General features: G+C 39.0%; 1 protein-coding gene across 1 annotated transcript in view; it reads left to right on the top strand.

Moving 5' to 3' along the window:
• The first annotated feature begins 1759 nt into the window (after positions 1 to 1759).
• Positions 1760 to 27221, top strand: part of LOC126278696 (ornithine decarboxylase 1-like) — a 32304-nt gene continuing 6842 nt past the window's right edge. The window contains exon 1 of the mRNA XM_049978962.1: positions 1760 to 1834. The gene's annotated coding sequence lies outside the window, so the exon portion shown is untranslated. The remainder of the gene's footprint in view (positions 1835 to 27221) is intronic.

Genomic DNA, 27221 nt, shown 5'->3' with positions numbered 1-27221 from the left:
GACAAGTTCTGGTCTGAAACACATTTAAGATATCAGTATATTCTGCACTACTTGACAACTGCTATGGAAAAACTACCAATTGCTACAAAACAACAGACAGTTACTATGGAACATCTGACAAATGACAGTAAAAGAAAATGTGGAGGTTCAGCAGCAAACCTGTGTATGAATGCTCTGTATGCATTGTGACAGTCCATGCAGTATGGTGTTTGATGAATGTTGTTGTGGGACTGATTAGTGCAACATTCTGTGTGTAAGGCAACATGCCTGCAAGGCATAGTTTGAGTGCATACAATCATGGACTGGCAGTTGGACAGCTCAAAACCAATCAAAGTGTCACTACTGTGTCCACAGTAATGGATGTGTCCAAAAGTGTCATCTCCATGATTAAAAACGGTCTCTGAAGGTGGAAATGCTATGCAAAACATGCTGGTGGTTTTATATGGACCACCACACTGTAAGAGGATTGATACATAGCCCTAGTGGTGAAAAGGAACAGACATCTCATTCCTAGGCAGATTGCTGGAGACCTTGCAACCACTTCCAGTATACGTATCTCTGCCGAAACCATTTCACAGCGATTAAATAATCAGGGTGGTTTATATGCTCGGAATCTGGTTAAATGCATCCCACTTCAACTACGCCTTTGCCGTAAAAGAGATCAATGGTTTAGGCAGCATGTGTGGTGGAGTCACCAGCAGTGGTCCACAGCAATATTCTCTGACAGATCACACCTCGCGACAAATGATTCTGACCACCATTTAGTGTAGAGTGGTGCACGAACATGCTGCACACCATGGACGTCATCGGTATGGCCTAGGCATTATGATGTGGGCAGGTGTTAAGCATCTTCCCCAAAAAAACTGAGGCTTCTTTCTTGTAGCTTCACCATTATCTAGTCTGTTGTACTTTGTTATAAAAAAAAAACAGTTTCATTTTATTTGTTTGTAATGATTGTATGATATCAGTCATACCTGATGTGCAATAATTGGAAATGTTAACCCATTAAATTGCCTGTCTGAGCTGTATAAGCGTCTCTGCAATAGCGTAAGTCTACTGCCAGCGACATTAGTTTGTACAACGCATAAACGTGACGTAATAAGTAACACCAACTGGTGGTCATTCAAGTTGTGTTCAGTTATTATGTTTTGCCGTGACACACAATGACTGTTTCTGAATACGCCTACACATTTCCAGAGTTTCACCAGCAACTTGATGGTGAGTAACAGTACACTGTATTCAGCGAGACTCATTGTTGTAACTTGTTTACCGGTACTTGTTTTGATCTTTAGGTTATAACGAGGGAGCTCACGGGTCAAGTTACCCTTCTTTCATAGGTGGTGCAATACAGGAAGGACTCATGTTCATTTACTCAGCAAAGCTCTTACTGATTATTGTAGGTATGCAAGATGAGTGCTAGCGTTAGGAATACGCTGAAATAAGGATTACTCACCTATTACAGTTGACAGCAAATTCTTTCTTTCCCCTCAGACACCAAAGAACTCACAATCGCTAGAGAAGTGTTTGGTGTACATTTTTTTCTGCATGCCTCTCTACATTTTTGCAAAGTATTGTATAAGTACTTGAATATACAATATAATAAGGGAGTTATGGTAGTAAAAAATCTTCAAATTTTTCATAATATTCACAGGCAGACCCAAAAATGTCGCCAATCCTAAACATGAACTTTTATCACTGTCGAGTTTGTCAAATACCCCATACTTAGCAACTTTTCTCTAAATTGGCAACACTGCTGGTGATACTTTCAACTGCTGTCATATCGTTCATAGGTGCCAGTGCACCTGTTTATTTTGCAGCGAAGCATTGTTGTGGAGTGAGTAACTTTTCACTTAGTGCTGTTAAATTGTGATCGTTGCGATCACTGAATTTAGTAGCTTGGAGCTTTCTCGTTTCATTCTAAAGCACTCACCATACCCCCGTTTCTCATTTTCAAAATGATATTGAGCTCATTTATAGTTATTTAACATTTATCTAATTCATTCTGTTCACTACGAATATACGAAAATGAGGGTTGTGGAATTGACAATATCACAGTCGATGTAGAAGAAGTTTGTGCATTGTTTTAACTAAGAAGGTGAAGAGTTTTGCGAAAAAATCTATAAGGTCGTGATTCGCCAATCAAAATTAAGCAATTTTTCAATAATTAAACGTAGGGATATGCAGATACAAAATGCACAGTTCTTTAATTATGCAACTCAGGCGTAGACCTCCTACGAGGTTCCTGTAGGGTTTACTATACAAGTATACGTACTTTCAGTAAAGTGTACTGGAAAGTGTGGTGCCGTTGCCTGGGAAATACAGTCTCGTAGCCCACGGTTGTACCATCAGTATTGTGTTCCTCCGATACATGTTGCTTACTGATCGGGTTTTGACGTTAATAACAGATTTTTTAAAAATTACATGGAGGAATATACACTAGAGTTCGCCCACAACCCGCATTTTCTACTGTTTTTGATATCGTGGGGCATGAGGTTGTGTTTTGGGCAGCGTATGTAAGCATTATGAAGTCGACATATTTATGTGCTGTGTAATATATTATAGCTATTTTGAGAATATTGTCAGCTCTTTTATTACTCTATGTGTTTTTAAACTTGTTACACAACCTGTATACTTTATTACATACTTCGTCAGTCGTGCACAGTGTCCGACCGCATATTCGGCTTCAGCCACCTTCGACTTTGGCCAAAATATGTCGAAGTTTTGGCTGAAGCCGAAGGTTTATGGCAAGAGCCGAAATTGAACTGTCAGAGCTGCACATGAGCGGTGAGCACTGACACTTAACATGCAACAGTTGTGAAGCTTTCACATACTTGGCATGTATTTTAATACACTACGTAGCGTCGGTTAGTTGCCATCAGTAGTAAATACGCCTACAAGGTCGTACACAAATTAGATTATCTGTTTTGGTGTTCTGTCATATGATTGTGAAAATTGTAATGTTATCGAAAAGAAGAAAAGACTGAGTTTATGAAAAGCACATAAAAACCAAAAAACATAAGTATTGTTTTTACAATATTTATTAAGTTATTTACTTTTCAAAAGTACTTCAAGCACTGTTTATTTTATGATATCTATTCTTAACGTTATGATTTTAGAGACAAATGTCACTATGCTTCATACAGTTATTCTGGTTCCCTAAGCTCCTTCATTTCTGTTCTGAGCTTGTCAGTAGAATCCATAGCTATAGGCACTGCTGTAACAAAAGCGATTTACAGTGTGCAGCACTATAATGAACAGGCATTTAGTGCATAGTGGGCAGGTAGTGACTGCGATTGACTTGTTAATGGTTATATCCATTCTTAGTATTAAAGTCATTGTTTGCATATTCATTGATATAAATGTGTACCACATCTTATGGTTAATGATTTCATGATACCTGTTTTTTTTTCAATCCTTTTGTGCTGTTTACACTAAAGCAATTGAGGACTTTGAAGTTCAGACGGTGTGTATTTTGGTAATACTGTGAGGAAGCCATTCTCTTTTTAGGCAGCGCCCATTGTTTTCGCTACCACTGGCCGCGTATCCACTTCAACTCAGGGAACCAGAGAATTTTACAAAGAATTTTCGTTAGGCCCTTTTCGATTGTTCAAGTTGCATAATATTCACTTGTTTCTGACAACAATGGCAAAGAAGGAACAATATTTAAAGAGTGTGTGCGTCTTCTTTTGGGAATCTTTAAAGAACAAATCTCAAAAAGTTTCCTGTTTAACCTCTACCAGAAAAAAAATACTAATATTTATACTGTTCCGATTTACCACGTGGTTGGCAGTCGTTTCTCCCGCTAGGGTAAGTTTAGATTATGTAAATATTTTGCGCGACATTTTTTGTTTTAATTTTCGATGAAACTAATCCCAAAAAGGACCTTGCCTAGCCTGTACCAGGAAGTATACGTACCAGTATTCTAAATGCTACAACTTTTCGCATGGCTGGCGCTCGTGGTTCACAATCGATATTCACAGATCTTCGAGATATATCGCAAGCAGAGGGGAACGCACTGGCTCACATGAACACCAGAATTACTCATACTCATTTTTATTTGCACTTGATTAATTAGTTGTTTTTCAAATTAAGGTCAAGAATATTTGTGTCTTGCTGTTCGACCTGACACTAAAGGAACAACGATTTGCGCCGGTTTTTGGAATAATAATTTTCTGTGATTCTTGAGTTTCTCCCGGCGTATTTGATAATCAAAATATCCACGGGTGTACTGCCGGTCTATAGTGTCCCCCTGAGCAGCCATAGCGTACGGATCTCCGTGCCGGCACGTTCACAGGAGCTCTGTCCATCAGTTCACCTGATGATGGCGACGTGTTTGATCGCCGAAATATTGTGCCTGTTGGACACTACAGACCGGCAGTACACCCGTGGATATTTTGATTAATAATTTTCTATTTATTGCGACATATGTTCATCATTGTTCTGAAATAGTCAGTAGGCACTATATTCTATTTAATTTCTGAAAATAAATGCATTTTTATGTAAGGGCTGCTCAAAATATTTTTACTGTGTCCCTTTACATTTATATGTTGGAAGGTTAGAAACTTTCATCATTGTTCCCTTTAGGAATCAAGAGTTTTAAAATCCTAACATGACTAGTCATCTGCAGACTAAATGGAAAAAATGTTAATTTTAAACTTGAAGAGCATTTATTTCGTTAGAAGAGGGCTTGTATCTGAGAAATACGCGTCGTGTTGTGTATTTTACTCCTCTGTATACTTGAAGAACCAAAATACGAAGTTCCACTTTTCTTCATCTTTTACTTACTTCTGTGTTAAAGTTGGACGATGCTCTAATGTTACACCCTCTTATTAAGTCAGATCTTTTGAACAGTATATGAAACAGCGTATTTGTGCACATCATATATTTTACTTTTGAAAAAATATGTATTTTGTTTCAACATCGTTGGTTGCTGTTTGTAAGAATTTTAGGACGAACAATAAATTCGCAAGACATGTAGGCAACTCCTGCCACAACAGGCAGTTTGGAAAAGTAATAATAATAAAAAATGATATTACTAATAATAATAAATTAACTTTTCACATCTCCATAAATCTGTATCGTTAAAGAAGTTGAAACAGCACAAAAGATTTGCTACTTTTTGTTCTAGTAAGAATAACTTCGCCGTGGCGAATTTCCTTGCCTTTATTAATGTGTATTTTGGTGTAAAACTTGCTAAAAATCATTAGGCAATATCCGTTTTATAGAACACATTCATTGATGCGAAGGGAACACACGGAAACCTCTGTTATTGACCAGGATGGTCAGAAGCAGTGTGACCACCCAAACACCCGACGATATGGGTTGATGTCTGTCAAAAATAATCTGTGACAGATGTCATTTACACTGTAAGCGTATCCTTACATGTGTGTGGATTATTTTTGTAACTAATCTAAACTTCATATTCATGCCCCCCCCCCCCAGTCTAGCGGTTTGCATTCCGAACTACTAAGTTACAGGATCAAATCCCGTGGGTAAATGTGGGTGTGATGAGCATAAGCATTTATATCATAGCATGGATTTTTCTGTGTACTTAAGTATGTTTATTATGATGCCTAGTCACCATAGCGCAAGCTTTGGCTTAGTTTGGGGTTAGAGATGGTTGGTGTGATTGTTGAAAGATGTATTTTTTTATTATTCTTTCTTTCAGGTACATAATGGCTTCTGTGAGAGTAAAGGCCATCTGGAAATATTTTTGGAAAAATAGTGGTAAAGCAACTTGTAAATTATACAGTAAATGACCGTCTCTTGGTAGAGCCTATTCAAAAAAACAGACCATTACAAATATTAAAAATCATTTGGCAAAACTTCATAAAAGTGAGTGGGCGACTTATTGTAAGACAAATGAAAACACCAGAGTTTGATCAAAAAAGAACCAGAGGCATTTAACTTTTCACAAGCGAAAGAAAATATAGTCAAACAATTTACTTTATAGGATTGAACTGAAAAAAGTGGTTCCACTGTTTCCTGATAATCATCCGATAATGTTGCAAATCGCTAAAAGTATTATGGATCTCATTATCGTCGACATGCTAACATACAACACTCTGAAAGGAGATACATTTCGTAGGCTCATTTCGAATGACCCTGACACTCCATCTAGGTAAGGGAAAAAGTCTGAGAAATACTTTAAATGCCTTTAATGCCAGCGACATACGGAAATGTAAAAGAAAAAGTCACACTTCTTTTAAAAAAGGCTGAATGGGTCAGCTTTACCACAGACATATGGAACAATCCAGCAAAAACATGCAAATCACTGAGCCACACAGCCCACTTCATTAAAGGCCCAAAAGGGAAAAATATACTGGCAGGCAGTGTCTTCGAAGAACATCACACAGGGCAGAATATTTCAGAGAAATTTGACCAAATTAAAGCCGAATTTAATTTAAGAAGTGAAATCCACATGGGTATCTGCGACAGTGCTTTTAATGTGCAAGCAGCCATGCACTTTGGAAACTTTGTCATAGAGGATGCGTAGTTTATATACTGCACATAGTTATTCATGGTGTTATATTCAAAGATGCTGATGTAATGTATATAATAAAAAACGTCGTAAAATTGTAGGCCACTTTAAAAGAAGTGAAAAAGCTTCCTGATGTTTATACACATTTCAAGAAACATGGTACAGCACTTATTTAATGTTGGAAAGAGTCATTGAACAAAAAGCTGCTATCAATTTTTACATGGCAAAGGCGGTGGGATAATAGTCCCAACTGCAGAAGAATAGGTGCAAATAAGCTATTCTATAACAGTACTTAGGTGCTTTCATCTAGCAGCACTTGATATTTCAAACGATTCTTCATCAGCATTTTTAATAATTCCATTGACTGTCACGCTTAATTCGAAATTGACCATAAAAGATGAAGATCCTTAAAAAGTCAAACTGTTGAACACCCAGTTGAGTGAGCCTGTCAACAGGAGATTTTTCTTGCGCAAGAAATATTCAACGTTTATTAATAGCAACTCTAATAGAGCTCTTGTTTAAAATGAAGTATTCGACTAGCAATGAAACAGAAAACAGAAAGACTAAAATATTATACTTCTATGACAGAAAGACTTATTCGAGACAAATAGCTCATATGGATGTAGATGTTGATTGGTCTAAACCTTCCTGTTCAACGTCAGATGCGGAGATCAAAAATGCATCCTCAAAAAATGATGATGATTTATGGGAATCACATGATAAGCTTGCATTACCTGACACAAGTGGTAATGAACTGGAGTTGGAAAAGCACTGTCTTCGTTTTGAAGAACATCTAACATGTTTTTTAAAAGAACTTTTGCTTCTGGCAAATGCTGACATGTATGAAAATTGGGCTTCTAACCCATATAATTATCTACATCCAATTGCACGTAAATATTTATCTGCTTCTCTTACTAGTGTTCCTAGTGAGCAATTGCTCAGCACAGTGGGACCGATATATGCAGATCGGTGATCTAACATGACTGGTGAAAATGTGGAGAAATTATTAGTTTTATCTTACAACATAAGACTGTTTAACTTCGAATATTAATTTTTTTTCATTGATACATATCCAAATGCTAATAGAAATTTGAGATTCATTTGGCTATTATTATGCGTTATTCAAACTTTAATTGTTAAAGTACTATTTTTTATGTAAATAAACATTATAATTGACTTTATTTCAAAGTGTTGTTATTTATGACAGGTTGCAAAGTAATTTTAATCATCTCATTAAATTGTATACATTAGATTTAATAAATCATTATTTTATTTACATTTTGCTAATCTTGAACAGAATTTTATGGGGCTATTACACCTTCAGCTTTGGCTAAAGATTTGGGCGATATCCTATTAATTGGCTTTGGCTTCGGCCAGAAACCGACCACCAATTATCATCTTTCACCTTGAAACAGAAGCTCTCCTTACCATGATATCTATAATGTACATTGTGATATCCATTTTTGGGTGTCTGTCCTGGACTTTTTGTTGCAGGTGGCCTATCTAATGGCTACCTTGGCCAATAGAAAGTTCATTTTCAATATTTCATGTAAGTATTGATTGAATTTAAAAATTTAACATGCTGTTATAATATACTCATTAAGAGTAAGTTTGGTCAGCATTACAACTGGAAACTATGTACAGTATTTGTCTTGAAGCTGATAGCACTCAAATACTCCAAATTCGTTCATCCATTACTCGTAAATGATAACACTTAATGGCTTCCAACAAACTTCAAACTTTTATGTAACATTTTCCTCGGCAAACGCTCCCACAAAATGATAGAAAGAAAAAAGTTTATCGCTTACTACAGTTTCGCTGATCATGTGGTCAAACTTCAGCATCTGCTGTGATGTTTAAATTTTTTGCAACTTTACTACTAATGCTATTCACAGCACACTTTTCAGACGTTATCTACGTACATTGCCGAATGCACCTGCAAAATTATATCATTGTATGGCACATAGTTCATGGGTGTATGACGTGATACACACATACAAGTGTCAAAGACTAGCTTCTGCATACACTGGCATACAGCAAAACTTCATCAAGCGTGACAGTTTAATATGTCACTTCTTTACTACTAATGCCGCTCACAATACATATTGCATATATCATCTATGTATATCACTAAATACGCCTACAACATAATATCAGTGTACAGCAAATAGTTCAGGAGATATGACATTAGAAATAATGAGATGCATCAAAAACGCGGTTCTGCTTAAAATGGAGCACAAATTAGCTATTCTCTGATGATCCAGTATTTCATAATGTAGACACTTAGTGACTTCCAACATACTTTAAGCATAATTTGAATGCTTCTCTAAACTTTTTCGCACGTGGATGTCTATGGTGAAGAATAATGGAATTACAGAGCTGTTGTGATTGTTGCAGTCTACTGGGAAGAAATCGTGGCCGCCCTCCGTCGTTAGAATGGTACCACAAAAAAAAACTGATGTGTCTGATAATCCATCTTAATGTTACTGATTTTTAGTTTTTTAAACTAGGAAACAATTTATAAAGTTTAGATATGGTTCATAAAATTTCTTCGTTATTTGCTTAGCTTGAAAGAAGAATTAAAAATGGAGTGCACGATCATCATCTTCTTCTTCCTCCTCCTCTTGAGGGTCAGAAACAAAAGAACTGGAAGTGGATGGCCGCGAATATAGCCCCGATTTCTTCATGCTACTGAGCACATATTAGTAGGAACAAAATTTTTGCATGAGGTCCTGTTCTTCGTTCACTGGCTGGCAATCAAGCATCCATTCACTGTGGAAATAATGAGTCTATTCAATTTTCCGCTTTTGCAAGAGACATCTTACTAAAAATCCTTTCGCAGTCAGCATTTAAATGTGGAAGGGACACTTAAATCTATACTCGATGTTAGCAAATTTCTCTTCTTCAGAAACGCTTTCCTTGCCCTTTCCAGTCTACATTTTATATCCTCTCTACTTCGACGATCATCAGTTATTTTACTCCCCAAATAGCAAAACGCCTTTACTACTTTAAGTGTCTCATTTCCTAATCTAATCCCCTCAGCATCACCTGACTTATGTCGACTACATTCCATTATCCTCGTTTTGCTATTGTTGATGTTCATCTTATATCCTCATTTCAAGACACTGTCCATTCCATTCAACTGCTCTTCCAAGTTCTTTGCTGTCTCTGACAGAATTACAATGTCATCGGCGAACCTTAAAGTTTTTATTTCTTGTCCATGGATTTTAATACCTACTCCGAATATTTATTTTGTTTCCTTTACTGCTTGCTCAAGATACAGATTGAACAACATCGGGGAGAGGCTGCAACCCTGTCTCACTCCCTTCCCAACTGCTGCTTCCCTTTCATGTCCCTCGACTCTTATTACTGCCATCTGGTTTCTGAACAAATTGTAAATAGCCTTTCACTCCCTGTAATTTACCCCTGCCTCCTTCAGAATTTGAAAGAGAGTATTCCAGTCAACATAGTCAAAAGCTTTCTCTAAGTCTACAAATGCTAGAAACGTAGGTTTTCCTTTTCTTAATCTAGCTTCTAAAATAAGTCGTAGGGTCAGTATTGCCTCACATGTTCCAATATTTCTACAGAATCCAAACTGATCTTCCCAGAGGTCGGCTTCTACCAGTTTTTCCATTCGTCTGTAAAGAATTTGCGTTAGTATTTTGCAGCTGTGGCTTATTAAACTGACAGTTCCGTAATTTCACATCTGTCAACGCCTGCTTTCTTTGGGATTGGAATTATTATATTCTTCTTGAAATCTGAGAGTATTTCACCTGTCTCAAACATTTTGCTCACCAGGTGGTAGAGTTTTGTCAGGATTGGCTCTCCCAAAGCTGTCAGTCGTTCTAAGGAAATGTAGTCTCCTACGGAGTCCTTGTTTCGACTTAGGTGTTTCAGTGCTCTATCAAACTCTTCACGAAGTATCGCATGTCCCATTTCATCTTCATCTACATCCTCTTCCATTTCCATAATATTGTCCTCAAGTACATCGCCCTTGTATAGATCCTCTATACACTCCTTCCACATTTCTGCTTTCCCCTCTTTGCTTAGAACTGGGTTTCCATCTGAGATCTTGATATTCATACAAGTGGTTCTCTTTTCTCCAAAGGTCTCTTTAATTTTCCTGTAGGCAGTATCTATCTTACCCCTAGTAGGATAAGCCTCTACATCCTTACATTTGTCCTCTAGCCATTCCTGCTTAGCCATTTTGCACTTCCTATCGATCTCATTTTTGAGACATTTGTATTCCTTTTTGCCTGCGTCACTTACTGCATGTTTATGTTTTCTACGTTCGTCAATTAAATTCAATATTTCTTCTGTCACCCAAGGATTTCTACTAGCCCTCGTCTTTTTACGTACTTGATCCTGTGCTGCCTTCACTACTTCATCCCTCAAAGCTACCAATTCTTCTTATACTGTATTTCCTTCCCCCATTCTTGTCAATTGTTCCCTTACGCTCTTCCTGAAACTCTGTACAACCTATGGTTTAGTCAGATTATCCAGGTCCCATCTCCTTAAATTCCCACCTTTTTGCCGTTTCTTCAGTTTTAATCTACTGTTCAGTTCGGTAAAATATTGACTAAAAATATATGAAATAATTTTAAAATATTTTCACCTAGGAATTGCACAAATAAAGTGAATGCTATCACTTTAAAATGGATTACGAAAATATAATAAACTTGTATTACACACCTGGCTAGAGATGAATGTCTGAAAAGCGTTCCAAAGTACAACACTCTCCTCTACTGTACATGTTTTGAGAATTTCCTAACTAATTATTACGTTTACATTCTCAGAATGGAGCAAGAAACAGGCGTAATAAGTTTATCAGTGTCCTTAGACATTATATTATATGGTTTCCTGCCCAGCATTATAAAAATCATAGGTTACTATCGCAAATAGTTCTATATACCAATACATGTGTATTTCTGTTCGATGTAGGGCGACTATAAAATAAGAGAAGAAACTTGGTATTTCTCACACTATAAATTCTGCATGAAAAACATACTAACCCACGAAAGTGTATTTCTGTGAATAATATATTTAGAAGCATTTGAAAAAATTGTTGCATTCAAAACAAATTCTTTAAAAGCGCATCTGTCATTTTACGCACACAAGTTGTTTTGTCGTGCATTTGTTTCATGTAAGCGTTCAGAGAGCACAACACTCCCGGCGTTTCTTCGACTCAGCTCGTGCGAGACCAAACGCAGTCCACAATATTGCAACATAAGCAATTCGTTATCTTTATGAAGGCCAACAAGCTTTCTCAAGATGCTCCGAACAATTCAGTCGGTTGTGACACCTGTAACTCAATCTGTGAACTATCAGCCAGGATGTATTTCGACAACTTAACCATCATATGTATTGCGTCATGCGGACAGGGTTAAGAAAAAGCCAGTGCATACCTGACACATGCAGAAGCTGAAAACATTAGAAGCATGCTGACGAATATTTATGTGTCTGACATGAAATGCATTCATAGTTGCGAATGCAGACTACTATCAGCTGTATAATTTAATAATGGCAATGAAAATTTATGCTAGTCCGGAACTTAAACCCGGATTTTCCGCTTATCACGAGCATCCGCTTTATCATTAGGCGATCCGAGCATGCTGACGACATGTGGAAGTTTGGGTCTGGCCATGAAATGTGCCTAGATGGCGTAATAATTCTTAGGAGGCGCGGCAGTTGGTAAAGAAAATACTTGCCCTTCTTCACACCACACCACATACTGTGAACCCAAGGCTAATACTGTTACATGGATCAAAGGGATGCTGATATCTTATCTGCTCCACGATAGCTGCAAGAGCATTCTTGATTTTTGGGCTTCTCTACACGAACGTTTTACTCGTCTTCAGCAGCATCCGTGATAACGACAATTCTATGGCAATTTTTTGAGCAATGGTTTCTTGGATACTCCCCACAGCTGAAAAGTTTCGGGTATGAGAAGATAACTTCATGGTGAATGTCTTATTCTCGGCACAGGAACAGTGACAGGGACATACAGCAATTTTTTACTAGATGAAGTGCCCGTATGTCATCTGCGGGACATGAGTATCAAATTACAACCATTTGCATACAGCCACAGCGGGTATGGGGCCTTTTTGTTTGTTACACAGGAAGAGAGGTCTTTTCTTTTCCATTTTTCATTATTGCAAAATGTGTTACATGTTTTCTTACCAGATGGAACCAATTGTGCAAAGTAACATAGATGTATACCCATAATAAATAAACAAATAATTTTTTTTTAAATCGTACACAGCTGTGGGGGTGTGGCCATATTGTCACAAAATTAAAAATAAACCTCTGATTTCTGTATTTTGTTATACAAAGAATTTAAAGACAAAGAGAAAAATGATAAGGCGTCTGCTGACGACATGTTGGAAATACAGATTCGAGTTCTGGTCCAGCACAAATTTTCATTCTCATTATTCCATTATAGAGCTGTCCTTGCGTCATGGCTCACATATCATCTCAAACACATCGTGAGTGTCAGAGACGCAGCATACAGGAAATACAAGTGGCACCCAACACCTCACAATCACATCATATACAAGCAACAACACAACTGAATAGGTCAGTCCTTCAGCAATGTGAAACTCAGGTATGCCAACTCGCTAACTGAGGGCTTTCACAGACCTGCAGTACTGTGGAAAAATCTACGAGGCCTAGGAATAAGCAAACATAAATCAGTTGCTGTATCTATACTTACTATTCAAGACCTAAATGAGTATTTCGCAACACTCACGTCTATACCTGAGCAACACACAAGGACACAAACTATCGATTGCCTTAATGCATCAGTCGTTAGTGGATACGAGAAATTCTCTCTGCAGACTGTAAGTCCTGATACAGTGAGGAACTCAGTTGCGCGAATTCGTTCTGCAGCTGCAGGACACGATAATATTACAGTGAAATGATCAGTTTGCTCGTCGTTCCTCTGCTGCCCATAATAATGGACGTTTCCAACAATTTTTTACCCTATTCAGACTGGAAGCAGAGACTCATAAAGCCATTACCAAAGAAGGAATCTGCCAAAGAACCCTCCAGCTACAGACCCATTTGCTTCTGCCAGCAGTATCCAAAGCTTTAGAATATATAGTTCACAGACAGCTCACTAATTATTTAATGTCGCATAACCATTTTAGATGAATTCCAGTCTGGTTTCCAGCAAAATCGTAGCATGACAACTGCTCTTATAAACATGACCAACGATTTAAAACAAGCTATGGAAAAACAGCAGGCGACTATTAAGTGCCTTACAGATTTCAGTGAAGCATTTGACACTGTGGACTTTGACATTTTACTTGCTAAACTCAGATGCCTAAACTTTTCTTCAAGTGCTCTGGAATGATTTCACTCTCTTCTGAGCCCTTTGCTGTCTCTGACAGAATTACAATGTCATTGGCGAACCTCAAAGTTTTTATTTCTTCTCCATGGATTTTAATACCTACTCCGAATTTTTCTTTTGTTTTCTTCACTGCTTGCTCAATATAAGGATTGAATAATAACGGGGAGAGGCTACAACCCTGGAGGCCAGAGTGGCCGTACACATTTCTGCCATAGCCCACGGATATTTCAGGCGGATTCTTGAATACCTGTAGTTCTCGTCCGTGTTTTAGTGGAGACACAACTTTCAACAGAATGTTACTCGCACTTCTGAGAAATGCCAATCCGGTCTCTCAGCGGGTTTATACCCGAGTGTATTTCTGCGACGGGCCCCGTTCGGCCAAGTCCGTCAGTTTTCGACGAGCCGGTGTCTGATGCGCAGATCGGCAAGCTCATGTCGGCTACCCCGCAATCTTTACGTCAGTTGTAGCTTCATATGTCAGCATCATGATAAAGTGCCTATAATTTCTCTAATGGTCTTAGTTATTGTCATATTTCACATATAAATAACATACTACTTAAATTTCGAAAAATTTGCTATGAGAAATAGGGGACGCTACGATTTTGCGTTTGGTGCATATTAGACCATATATTAATGCGCGTGAAATTTAGCCCATATACTGAATTTTTCTTTAGACTTGAGAGGAGGTCTCTCTTTATCACCGATCTCGGGAAAATTGATGTTATGCATGAGGCTCATTTGCGATTGCAGGCGCCAGCAATGGAGCTAGAATGAAATACTCATTACCCTCCTCATAGCTCATAAACGATCTGAGATATCGAAACAAGATTTTGGCAAATGACAGCACAGAAAGAAAAGCGTATTTTTGCATACGCTAGACAAGCGGAACTTTCTTATCTACCACGATATAGGAGTAGCTGCAGACTTTTGCAATGGAACGTTATAATTTTTTAAGAGTTATCAGTAGCTGGTGAAATGAGGACTAGAATGGATTTGGAACAAGCTATGTGAAGGAATTACGCTTTTATATTTATACTGAGAATGTGCTTTTTGGTAAGCTTCTGACCTGATTTTACCTCATTCCCTCTTTTAACAAGCAACTGTTTCAGATTTCTGTCAGTCTTGTAACTCCATTAGGACGATAACGAGGTGACAGGGTGTAGACTTCACTTTGTCCTGACAAAAGAAGCAAATTTTAATATGGTGACAAGAAAAATCTTGGTGATACTCGAAATTCGCCACTGACGAGTGTGTGGTTTTCAGTTTACAGAAAGTTTTAGTTGCTACAAGTGAAGTAAAAATGACCACATTGAAAACCTTATACAACTGTACCGTGAAATACCTTGTTTGTGAAAACAGATAATTTTGGAAATTTGTGGTAATGTCTTATAGGACCAAACTGTTAGGGTCATCGGGCCCTAAGCTTACGCACTACTTGATCTAACTTAAACTAACGTAAGCTAAGGACAACACACACACCCCTGCCCGAGGGAGGAGCCGAAGCAGACCGTGATAAGAGGCCTCAGATCGCCCGGCTACCCCGCGCGGCTTCTGAAAACTGACACATGAGCGTTACGCAAACAGGATTGTAAAATATGTGGTGTACAAAGAAATGTCTGAAACATTTCTAAATAGTATTCGACTATGGAGCAAAGTGTTATAAAAAACTAATAATGCCAAACGAGAGAATACCAAAAATATGCAAGCAGTCACCATTTCCTGATGTTTATGAAAATCGCACATAATATATCGTAGGTAACATAAATATATTTTGTAACGAACTGTTTTTAAGCAAGCCAGATTATAAAAATGTTGAATTACAGACTTCTACTGATGACTCTGTATTTCGATAGAACTAAACGCGTTTGGTGACAAAAATACGCATTTTCTTGTAGGTGTAAAGCCACATTTAAAATACTTTCAGTAATTTCTGAAATAATCTAAGAAAGGTGTAAGTTTTTGAAAGATACTTAAAGGGGGTGGGGATGAGCTGTAGAAAGCAACACTGTTGTGAGTGCCAGTAAAATGTTTCTTCTACTTCGTGCATTATTGTAGGCTGTTACCCAGAACTCTTTTATATCTGTTATTCTGCAGGTATTACGAATTAATATACTTGACAAAGGCCGAATCACTCGGTGATGGCCACAGTTCTTGTCTTAACGTCCTCCATGCTTTCTCTCGAAGATACAACTCACAAAGCGCGAAAATGTACTACAATAAACAAAATGCCCATAAAACCTCGCACTGTGCAACGTGCTTGCTGTGAGACACAGTGACATCTCCTGAAATCCGCCACTCGTTGTCTCTGGCCTATCATGCACCCATGGCGGTCCTGGGTCTGCAGATAAATCACGAAAACCCGCCGATTTGCCCCCGCACACGAAGGACGCGGTCTGCAAGCAACTAATAGAGCTAGATCCGACAGGCGAGGACTAAACATTAGTGGGAAACGATGGACCTCAGATCGGCTGTCCAGATCCGTCAGAGATATCCCTCGGGATCTGGTCCGTCGCGAAAATCCGCTCATGTATGGTCAGATAATGATTTTTGGACAGTTATATTCATTCTCAGAGTTCCTATCCACTCTTGATGGATAATAGGCTGCTATTCCTCCACAGGCATTCAGACATATGACTGAAAGTGTTCCCATCAGTGTTCAAGCCATCAAAAAAAGTGAAAGGTGGACACACCCCATATTAATGTCCACTAATAGGTGTAATGATACTTTTGATCAGATAGTATAATGATGATTATCTGGAATGCACACGATCATCCATTACTATAAACGCACCTGAAGATAGTGTAAGTTAACACTGAAATCGATTGCAAATAAAGTAGGCGCTATACACAGCTGAAGATATGATACTTCCTGGCAGTTGAAAACTGTGTGCCGGACCGAGACTCGAACTCGGGACCTTTGCCTTCCGCAGGCAAGTGCTCCACCAACTGAGCTACCCAAGCACGACTCAGCTCCCCCCCCCCCCCCCCTCACCCCCTCACCTATAGCTTTACTTCTGCCAGTAGCTCGTCTCCTACCTTCCAAACTTTACAGAATCTCTCCTGCGAACCGTGCAGAACTAGCACTCCTGAAAGAAAGGATATTGCGGAGACATGGCTTAGCCACAGCCTGGGGGATGTTTCCAGAATATTTTCACGCTGCAGCGGAGTGTGAGCTGGTATGAAACTTCCTTCATAGCTGAAGATATGATCCCTACTACAGAGTGATACATAACAGCCGTCGTCCCATGGTCTATCGGAAGATTGATGTATAACATTTGATGAAGCCTGACTAATGTTCCGAAAGGAAGCGCTTATTATTAGTGTTTACTGTTTTAATACTCTCTCACCACTCTCGATTCTTCGGACGCTTTTGTTGACAAAGTGGAAAATATGTACCTGCATTTTTAACTCCGACATGATCGTACCATTATAGAGAAATAGACCTTCAAAAATAAACATTGGAGAGACTACGGAAGTTATCACACTTTCCACTGCGAAATCTTATCACAGCGGTTATCTCTCTGCATTCCTGGAAACATAAAAAGTCGACAGAGCGAGTTTTTTCTTTAGAAATGGACAAAAATAACACGCCACTTTGCTGCTGGGAATCCATAACATTTTTGCTTACTCACAGGTAATGCTTCAGTCAGGTTGTAGAAATGTCTCCCCTCTGTATCAACTAATGAATGGGAAGGCCCACGCAACACCTGGCATTCTAAAGAGATCCTGACGGTCACGTAACATTACCGAGAAGAGAGACTATCGCGTTTAGTGCATGCCTGTGGCACATCGTAGTGCGTCTGCAACAGCAATTTGAGCAGCAGTTGGCACCACAATGACACAACGAAACGATACAGATCGGTTACATCAAGGACAGTTTCAAGCCAGAGAGATGCCTTGTAGCGTGCATTCCACCGACGCCGAACCACCGCCGTTCGCAATGTAAGTGGGTCAAGCGAAAGCTCATTGGAGAGCAGAGTGGAGGTCTGTTGGGTTTTCTTTACAACTACGCAAGTTTCTCATGGGTCTCCTGTTTAACATGAATGCTCAGCTGATTCAGACTGGGAAAACTGTTGTAATACCACAGTTAAATTTTAGCACTTTCTGATTCAAGCATACCTTTCCAATTGACTATTGAAATTGCACTTGCGATCCCTATAAACTAGTCGCCGGGACAAACCCCTCAAAGAGCAGGATTGTGTTTACCAAATCCCGTCGTCATTCACAAACTGGGAAAGATGAATGTGGTTCTGCCTCGGTGCAGTGATGGACGTGTGTTGGTTAGGAGGTCAGTTGAGGGCCGACAACCCATCCGTCTGCATGCTGGACACGCTTAACGCTACACCTAGACTTACTGTCTGGGGTGCGATTTCGTACGACAGTAGGAGCACTTTCATGGTTATCCCACGTACCCTGTTTGCAAATTGATAGTAAGTTTAGTCATTCGACCTGTTGAGGTGCCGTTCATGAACAGTATTCTACGGGGAGTTTTCGAGCGGGATAACAATCGGCCACATACTGCTGTTATAATCCAACATGCCCTGCAGAGTATCAACACGTTGCCTTGGCCTGCTTGATCACCATATCCGTCTCCAATCGAGCACACGTGAGACATCATTGGACGGCAACTCCAGCATCATCCACTAACTGTATTAAAAGATTTAACACAATAACTCAAGTACCAGGGGACCTAAGTAGTCATTGGGAAAAGGGTAGTTGCGGAAATGACTTGAAAACATCTTTAAAAATGAATCGAACAACGGGCAACAATAATCATGAATTTATGATTCATCCTAGTATAAACATTTCCTTGCACTTAATTTTGAACAAAATTCTTCACAGAGCATTACAAAATCTTGATGTAAACGATATTTGACGTAAGAATGTAATCTTTGTGTACTTTTAGTTTTTAATTTTCTTTAATGGATACAAACATGTTAACCGACTTATTTAACTTTGAAAAGACTACATACATTTGTCTGTGAATGAAGACGGGATTTGCAAAATACATTCCTGCTCTTTGAGGGGTTTGTCCATGTGACTTGTTTATAGTGATCGCAAATGAAATTTTAATATGCTATTGGAAGGTATGCTTGGATCAGAAAGTGTTAAAACTTATCTGTGGTATTACAACAGCTTTCCCACTCTGTGATTGAAAACGCGAATTGGTAAACACAATCCTGCTCTTTGTGAGGTTTGTCCTTGCGACTTGTTTATAGTGATCGCAAATGCAATTTTAATATGCTATTGGAAGGTGTGATTGGATCAGAAGGTGTTAAAATTTATCTGTGTTACTACAACAGTTTTCCCAGTATGAATCAGCTGAGCATTCATTGCAAACAGGATACCCATGACAAACTTGCGTAAATTAATAGTTGTAAAGAATGACAATATTTGGAATAAGCATAGTCGTTGGCATAAGGGCGATGGCGACAATGACAAATATGTGTGTCGTTTTGGAAGGCATATTCGTTTAGAAAAGTCAGCTTGTACAACAGGTAGAGATAATGGACAGCTGCTGTGATCACGAGTATTACCTTTGATAATGCTGTATACAAATTATCCACTTAATTAGTAATTTAAAACAAAATTGTATTTGTAATAAGATAATTCGAAAAGGGAGTCTCTTATCCATGAGCAACAAGTTAGCTTCGTAAAATGTAGATATGTCATTTTGCCTATGATAGTTAAAAGTCTCTTTTATGTTAAAAATTTCTATGCACTTAATGTTTTAGCGCAAAATTGGTATGCAATGCCAGGAGCCGTTTAAAAAACCTTTCTAACCACACCTCATTCATCCCAGTACGATCTCTATGTGTCGAGAAAAATAGACGCTGACTTGAGAAATATATATATGAAATCTTACGCTAAAAGTTTTATACAATATATAACTATTACAGTTGGCAAATGTGTATATGCCTTGTGGCAGTGTGACTAACACTGTGTCAATTACTCACTTGAGATGCTGAATGTCCCAATTTTCATGTAAGAGAATCGATTATTTATATTCTACTGGTGCAGTATATTTATATCTATTAATTTTCCAATGGAAAAATTCGCCAATTGGAGCACAAAAAAGTAGATATGCTCGCAGTGGTTTCCGGGAGAACGAGTCAAGAGACGTTGATGCACTGGAGTTGAGAGGAGAATTTTAAGTGTTTTCAACGTTGGTGAAACCCTGAATAGGTCTAACAAAATGTGAAGTTTATAGGAAGACATAATTCTTCCCGCAGTGTTAACGTTGCTCTAAAAATTGTCCTAGCACTTGTATTGCGCCCCCCCCCCCCCTTCCGTTATCACTAACTCGTCGGAAATACACTGTACGAACAAGCTCTGTTCAAATGGCTCTGAGCGCTAAGGACTTAACATCTGAGGTCATCAGTCCCCTAGAACTTAGAACTACTTAAACCTAACTAACCTAAGGACATCACACACATCCATGCCCGAGGCAGGATTCGAACCTGCGACCGTAGCAGTCGCGCGGTTCAGGACTGAAGCGCCTAGAACCGCTCGGCCACCTCCGCCGGCTTAAATGTTCAGAAGTGTGTGAAATCTTATGGGACTTAACTGCTACGGTCATCTGTCCCTAAGCTTATACACCACTTAACCTAAATTATCCTAAGGACAAACACACACACCCATGTCCGAGGGAGGACTCGAACCTCCGCCGGGACCAGCCGAACAAGCTCTGTCAGCACTACAATACGTAGGTGAAAAGCATCGTCGGCCAATGTAGCTCACTCTTGTAATACTACAATAAGTTGTTCTGACGAGCCCATGCCTACACTTAATGACATAAATTGTGTGACTTGAAGTAATCGTCTGTACTAACTCAACGACGTCACGTAAGATTTGATATTCAGCTTCTCACGCTATAAATCACACTACAGCTCGCTACGAATTCACTATGTACGAAGGAACGGACACAATAACACTTTTCGTGGTATAATGGGGTCATTGATAACTATTTGTATATTAATTACAACAACGCATCTATCAGCGTTCACTAGGTTAGAAAGATAAACTACCACCAAAGCTTGTATCAGTCACCAGAAAAAATACGAAATGTTAGAGTCTACGGGGAGTAGGAATGATGTAGTTATTTACTTCACCAATAACAGCAACCAGCAGTGAAGCTTACTGTGTGTACTCTGACAACACAACTATGGTTTCTCTCTAACGTAGGAACCAGAAACGATAGCTTTCGTATACAACTGATGAATACGTCATATAGATCCGTTGCCTCTTGTTGTTACTTCTTTTGTAAAGCTTCAACGAATGATCGTATACGCACCCAATCAGCGTGAACGTTATAAATATTTACGTTAATCTGAGAATACGTTCACAAGGCAAAGACGTAATTTTGTACTGTTCGTTTCGTTGTCAATCAACAGCAACCTCTACAAGTAGCGCCTTGTTACAGCAATATTCTTGACTCTATTGACATTTTATAATAATAAATTCTTTCGTTAATGTCAACCTTTCAGAATGAAATGGAATAACTTTTCATTTATAATGAATCACTTTTCCATAACACGCAAACTTGCTTTTCCCGTGTGAAGATTAAGAAATACAATTCTTACTTCTTAATTTCTCCGAACTTTGTCCTCACCGATATTCCAGTCTTTTACTTTATTGGCCTTTGCATTTACATTTTCCGAAAAGACATAGTGCAGAGATTAGTATGCTTTCAAATGAGCCTTTGATTATTTTTTCTTGTAACAGTTTGAGGGTAAAGGACAAGTCGGGTACAAACTTTTTCAGTTTAAAGCCGTGGTCTTTATTTCCTACAATTAAATCATTTAAAGGCAGATATCAGCTTTTTATTTTACGATTGATGGTCTTCTAGTTGAAACCTCAGTAAGCGAAAATGTTATACAGAAAATAAAACAAAAACCTGAGTGTCACCGCCACTTTTTCGCTATATGAACTTCAAATAATCAAAGCTCAACTACTTCAGGCATTGACTTCAGCGACCCACCAAAAGTTTAAAACTAAAAAGACCACACTCGATTATCTCTTTCAGAGAGAATTGCCGTGTTGTCTTTTAAATGGTCCTTGATTTGTCATTTAGGGACAAGGGGAAAAGCCATCAAATTATCAATAAACTACGGCTGCTTCTCAATAAATAACTATTACTTAGGATAACCGTTCTCTTAATGTAGACTATAAATTCAGAGCGTCGAATGAGATTTCCGGAATTTACTATATTGCGACGCTAACGCCGAAGTCAGTCATTAAATTTTAACCAAATATCGCTAAGTCACTATTCCTTAGTTCTTGCGTACACCTATACAGCCACAGTAATACAATGCAATGTTACTATCCCTTAGTGTGTGCTTTAATCCTCAACCACATAATAACTAAAAGACATCACACAGGTCTCCTCTCATACACCATCCAACGGAAAATCTCACCATAATATTGAAACACGGTTCGCCTACCATCGCGTAGCTGTTGAGCAGCAAAACGCACCGTTGATCACAATTCGGAGAAACTGATCTCACACTTCAATAAATTGGAGCTTTTCCTATACCTGGTGAGTCCACACTTAACCAAAATCGGCGAAATTATCGCTCTCTACATACGCCGATAATTTTCCAAATTACCTTTCTAAACGACTTACAAATGCTTTGAATATATTTGAGTTCTATCTCCGTTGCAGACTGGTTCACGTATCGTACGTGTGAGCCGATCTCATCACACCCTTGAAATAATCTCTCTCGAGGCTCACTACTCGATCAATAATCGGGTACTGCTGCTGAAATTCTAAAAGGAGAAGCCGAACCATTCTCTGCAAACGAACATACCACGCTAATTCTCTTTTTAATAATAAGTGTTTCTTCTTTGCAATCGCCGGCAAATGTTCGCAGTGGCCAGTTGCATCGTAGTTGTTATCTTTGCCGCACGCCGAGCTTCAGCAGTCGGCTGGACGTTGCAAAATCACTGACTTGATAGGGGACAGCTTTACTCGACCATCAGGTGTCACATTTTTACGATATTTTAACACAAAATTATAAGAAAACTATATAAGCAACTTAATGTCTTCATTCTTATAGCACATAAGAATCGGTGATAAGTTGAGGCGATACAAACAAGTGATGCGCTTTTTACGGGCTGAAGAAGATTTGGCACATTCCACGCTCCCAGTGACCATTGCGATCGGAGGCAAGTTTCTCAAAGCTAAAATTGATAAAAACATATCTCAGATCAACGAAACTACAGAGAACTTAAATTACGCAGATTGAGTGAAAGAGTTTGCGCAACCTAAAGTGGGGAGGCTTCGATTTGTCTAATGTTTTTTAAATATTCAGTTGCTTAGTACATTATTGTGTTGGATTTTATTTTGTTCAACGCAAAAGAAGTTATTGCGCACATTATTATTCAAAGTAAGTTAATACGTAAATTATAAATTTTGTTGGAATTGTATTTCGTTTCCCCCAGAGTACGTTGTTGGTATACAACCGTAAAACGTGTTCATTTATGGTAACCATAAATCTGCATGCTTTATTAAAATTATTTTTAAGGCCCAGACTTGCTTAAATCACACAACTAATATTTCAAGTCATGCTTGCACACATATCAAAAAGTGGACCGATTTGAATTTCACATAAACCTTAAAAAAACGGGTGGGGGTGGCAATTTTGCAGGTGGCACGGGGCGACAATTAGCCTTGGGCCGGCCCTGATTAATCTCCAGTGACAAAATATTGAAATACCTTGACGCTTTACACTAATCGAAAAAGTGAAAGTGGCGTGATAAAATGTAATCGCTTTGTAAAGCGTTTCACATTACAACAATGCCAAATATATTTGTACCACTTATTTGGTCGGCAACGCGCTGTATTTAATGTTGTTGTTGTTGTTGTGGTCTTCAGTCCTGAGGCTGGTTTGATGCAGCTCTCCATGATAATCTATCCTGTGCAAGCTCCTTCATCTCCCAGTGCCTACTGCAACCTACATCCTTCTGAATCTGTGTAGTGTATTCATCTCTTGGTCTCCCTCTACGATTTTTACCTTCCAGGCTGCCCGCCAATGCAAAATTTGTGATCCCTTGATGTCTCAGGACATGTCCTACCAACCGATCCCTTCTTCTAGTCAAGTTGTGCCACAAGCTCCTCTTCTCCCCAATTCTATTCAACACCTCCTCATTAGTTACGTGATCTACCCATCTAATTTTCAACATTCTTCTGCAGCACCACATTTCGAAAGCTTCTATTTCCTTCTTGTCCAAACTATTTATTGTCCATGTTTCATTTCCATACATGGCTACACTCCATACAAATACTTTGAGGCACGGCTTCCTGACATTTAAATCTATACTCGATGTTAACAAATTTCTCTCCTTCAGAAACGCTTTCCTTGCCATTGCCAGTCTACATTTTATATCCTCTCTACTTCGACCATCATCAGTTATTTTGCTCCCCAAATAGCAAAACTCCTTTACTACTTTAAGTGCCTCATTTCCTAATCTAATTCCCTCAGCATCACCCGACTTAATTCGACTACATTCCATTATCCTCGTTTTGCTTTTGTTTATGTTCATTTTATACCCTCCTTTCAAGACACTGTCCATTCCGTTCAACTGCTCTTCCAAGTCCTCTGCCGTCTCTGACAGAATTACAATGTCATTGGCGAACCTCAAAGTTTTTACTTCGTCTCCATGAATTTTAATACCTACTCCAAAATTTTCTTTTGTTTCCTTTACTGCTTGCTCAATATACAGATTTAATAACATCGGGGAGAGGCTACAACCCTGTCTCACTCCCTTCCCAACCACTGATTCCCTTTCATGCCCCTCGACTCATATAACTGCCATCTGGTTTCAGTACAAATTATAAATAGCCTTTCGCGCCCTGTATTTTACCCCTGCCACCTTTAGAATTTGAAAGAGAGTATTCCAGTCAACGTTGTCAAAAGCTTTCTCTAAGTCTCCAAATACTAGAAACGTAGGTTTGCCTTTCCTTAAGCTGGCTTCTAAGATAAGCCGTAGGATCAGTATTGCCTCAAGTGTTCCAACATTTCTACGGAATCCAAACTAATCTTCCCCGAGGTCGGCTTCTACCAGTTTTTCCATTCGTCTGTAAATAATTCGCGTATTTTGCAGCTGTGACTTATTAAACTGATAGTTCGGTAATTTTCACATCTGTCAACACCTGCTTTCTTTGGGATTGGAATTATTATATTTTTCGAGATGTCTGAGGGTATTTCGCCTGTCTCGTACATCTTGCTCACCAGATGGTAGAGTTTTGTCAGGACTGGCTCTCCCAAGGCCATCAGTAGTTCTAATGGAATGTTGTCTACTCCCGGGGCCTTGTTTCGACTCAGTGCTCTATCAAACTATTCACGCAGTATCGTATCTCCCATTTCATCTTCATCTATATCCTATTCCATTTCTATAATATTGTCCTCAAGTACATCGCCCTTGAATAGACCCTCTATATACTCCTTCCACCTTTCTGCTTTCCCCTCTTTGCTTAGAACTGGGTTTCCATCTGAGCTCTTGGTATTCGTACAAGTGGCTCTCTTTTCTCCAAGGGTCTCTTTAATTTTCCTATAGACAGTATCTATCTTATCCCTAGTGAGATAAGCCTCTACATCCTTACATTTGTCCTCTAGCCATGCCTGTTTAGCCATTTTGCACTTCCTGTCGATCTCATTTTTGAGACGTTTGTATTCCTTTTTGCCTGCTTCATTTACTGCCTTTTTATATTTTCTCCTTTCATCAATTAAATTCAATATTTCTTCTGTTACCCAAGGATTTCTACTAGCCCTCGTCTTTTTACCTACTTGATCCTCTGCTGCCTTCACTACTTCATCCCTCAGAGCTACCCACTCTTCTTCTACTGTATTTCTTTCCCCCATTCCTGTCAATTGTTCCTTTATGCTGTCCCTGAAACTCTGTACAACCTCTGGTTTAGTCAGTTTATCCAGGTCTCACCTCCTTAAATTCCCACCTTTTTGTAATTTCTTCATTTTTAATTTACAGTTCATAGCCAATATATTGTGGTCATAGTCCACATCTGCCCCTGAAAATGTCCTACAGTTTAAAACCTGGTACCTAAATCTCTGCCTAATCATTATATAATCCACCTGATACCTTTTAGTATCTCCAGTATTCTTCCATGTATACAACCTTCTTTTATGATTCTTGAACCAAGTGTTAGCTACGATTAAGTTATGCTCTGTGCAAAATTCTAACAGACGGCTTCCTCTTTCATTTCTTAGCCCCAATCCATATTCACCTACTATGTTCCCTTCTCTCCCTTTTCCTACTGTCGAATTCCATTCACCCATGACTATTAAATTTTCGTCTCCCTTCACTACCTGAATATTTTCTTTTATCTCATCATACATTTCTTCAATTTCTTCGTCATCTGCAGAGCTATTTGGCATATAAACTTGTACTACTGTAGTAGGCATGGGCTTCGTGTCTATCTTGGCCACTATAATACGTTCACTATGCTGTTTGTAGTAGCTTACAAGACTCCTATTTTTTTATTCATTATTAAACCTACTCCTGCATTATCCCTATTTGATTTTGTATTTATAACCCTGTATTAACCTGACCAGAAGTCTTGTTCCTCCTGCCACCGAACTTCACTAATTCCCACTATATCTAACTTTAACCTATCCATTTCCCTTTTTAAATTTTCTAACCTACCTCCCCGATTAAGGGATCTGACATTCCACGCTCCGATCCGCAGGACGCCAGTTTTCTTTCTCCTGATAACGTCGTCCTCTTGAGTAGTTCCTGCCCGGAGATCCGAATGGGGGACCATTTTACCTCCGGAATATTTTACCCAAGAGGACGCCATCATCATTTAATCATACAGTAAAGCTGCATTACGGCTGTAGTTTCCCCTTGCTTTCAGCCGTTCGCAGTACCACAACAGCAATGCCGTTTTGGTTTGTGTTACAGGGCCAGATCAGTCAATCATCCAGACTGTTGCCCCTGCAACTACTGAAAAGGCTGCTGCCCCTCTTCAGGAACCACACGTTTGTCTGGCCTCTCAACAGATACCCCTCCGTTGTGGTTGCACCTGCGGTACGGCTATCTGTATCGTTGAGGCACGCAAGCCTCCCCACCAACGGCAACGTCCATGGTTCATGGGGGGAGGCTGTATTTAATTGCTAAATGGAATATGAACTTGTCTCGGTTTTCTTGAGGAGAGTTACGGCTGTCCTACCCAGACTATACTTACCCAGTATTTGAGAACGATATCACTTAGCGACTTCCAACAAACATTACACAAAATTTCGAAACTACTTCTCTCTGACATGCTCCACAAAATGATGAAAGGAAAAAGCTTACTACATTTCTGCTGTTATTCAGGCACGACGTTTTAATTTGTTACTTCTTTACTACTAACTCTATTCGCAACACATT

The sequence above is a fragment of the Schistocerca gregaria genome, chromosome 6 (genome assembly GCF_023897955.1).
Source record: "Schistocerca gregaria isolate iqSchGreg1 chromosome 6, iqSchGreg1.2, whole genome shotgun sequence".
In the NCBI taxonomy this organism is placed as follows: Eukaryota; Metazoa; Arthropoda; class Insecta; order Orthoptera; family Acrididae; genus Schistocerca; species Schistocerca gregaria.
The sequence above is the reverse complement of the archived record's forward strand: the minus strand, read 5'-3'. Positions and strand labels throughout refer to the sequence as shown.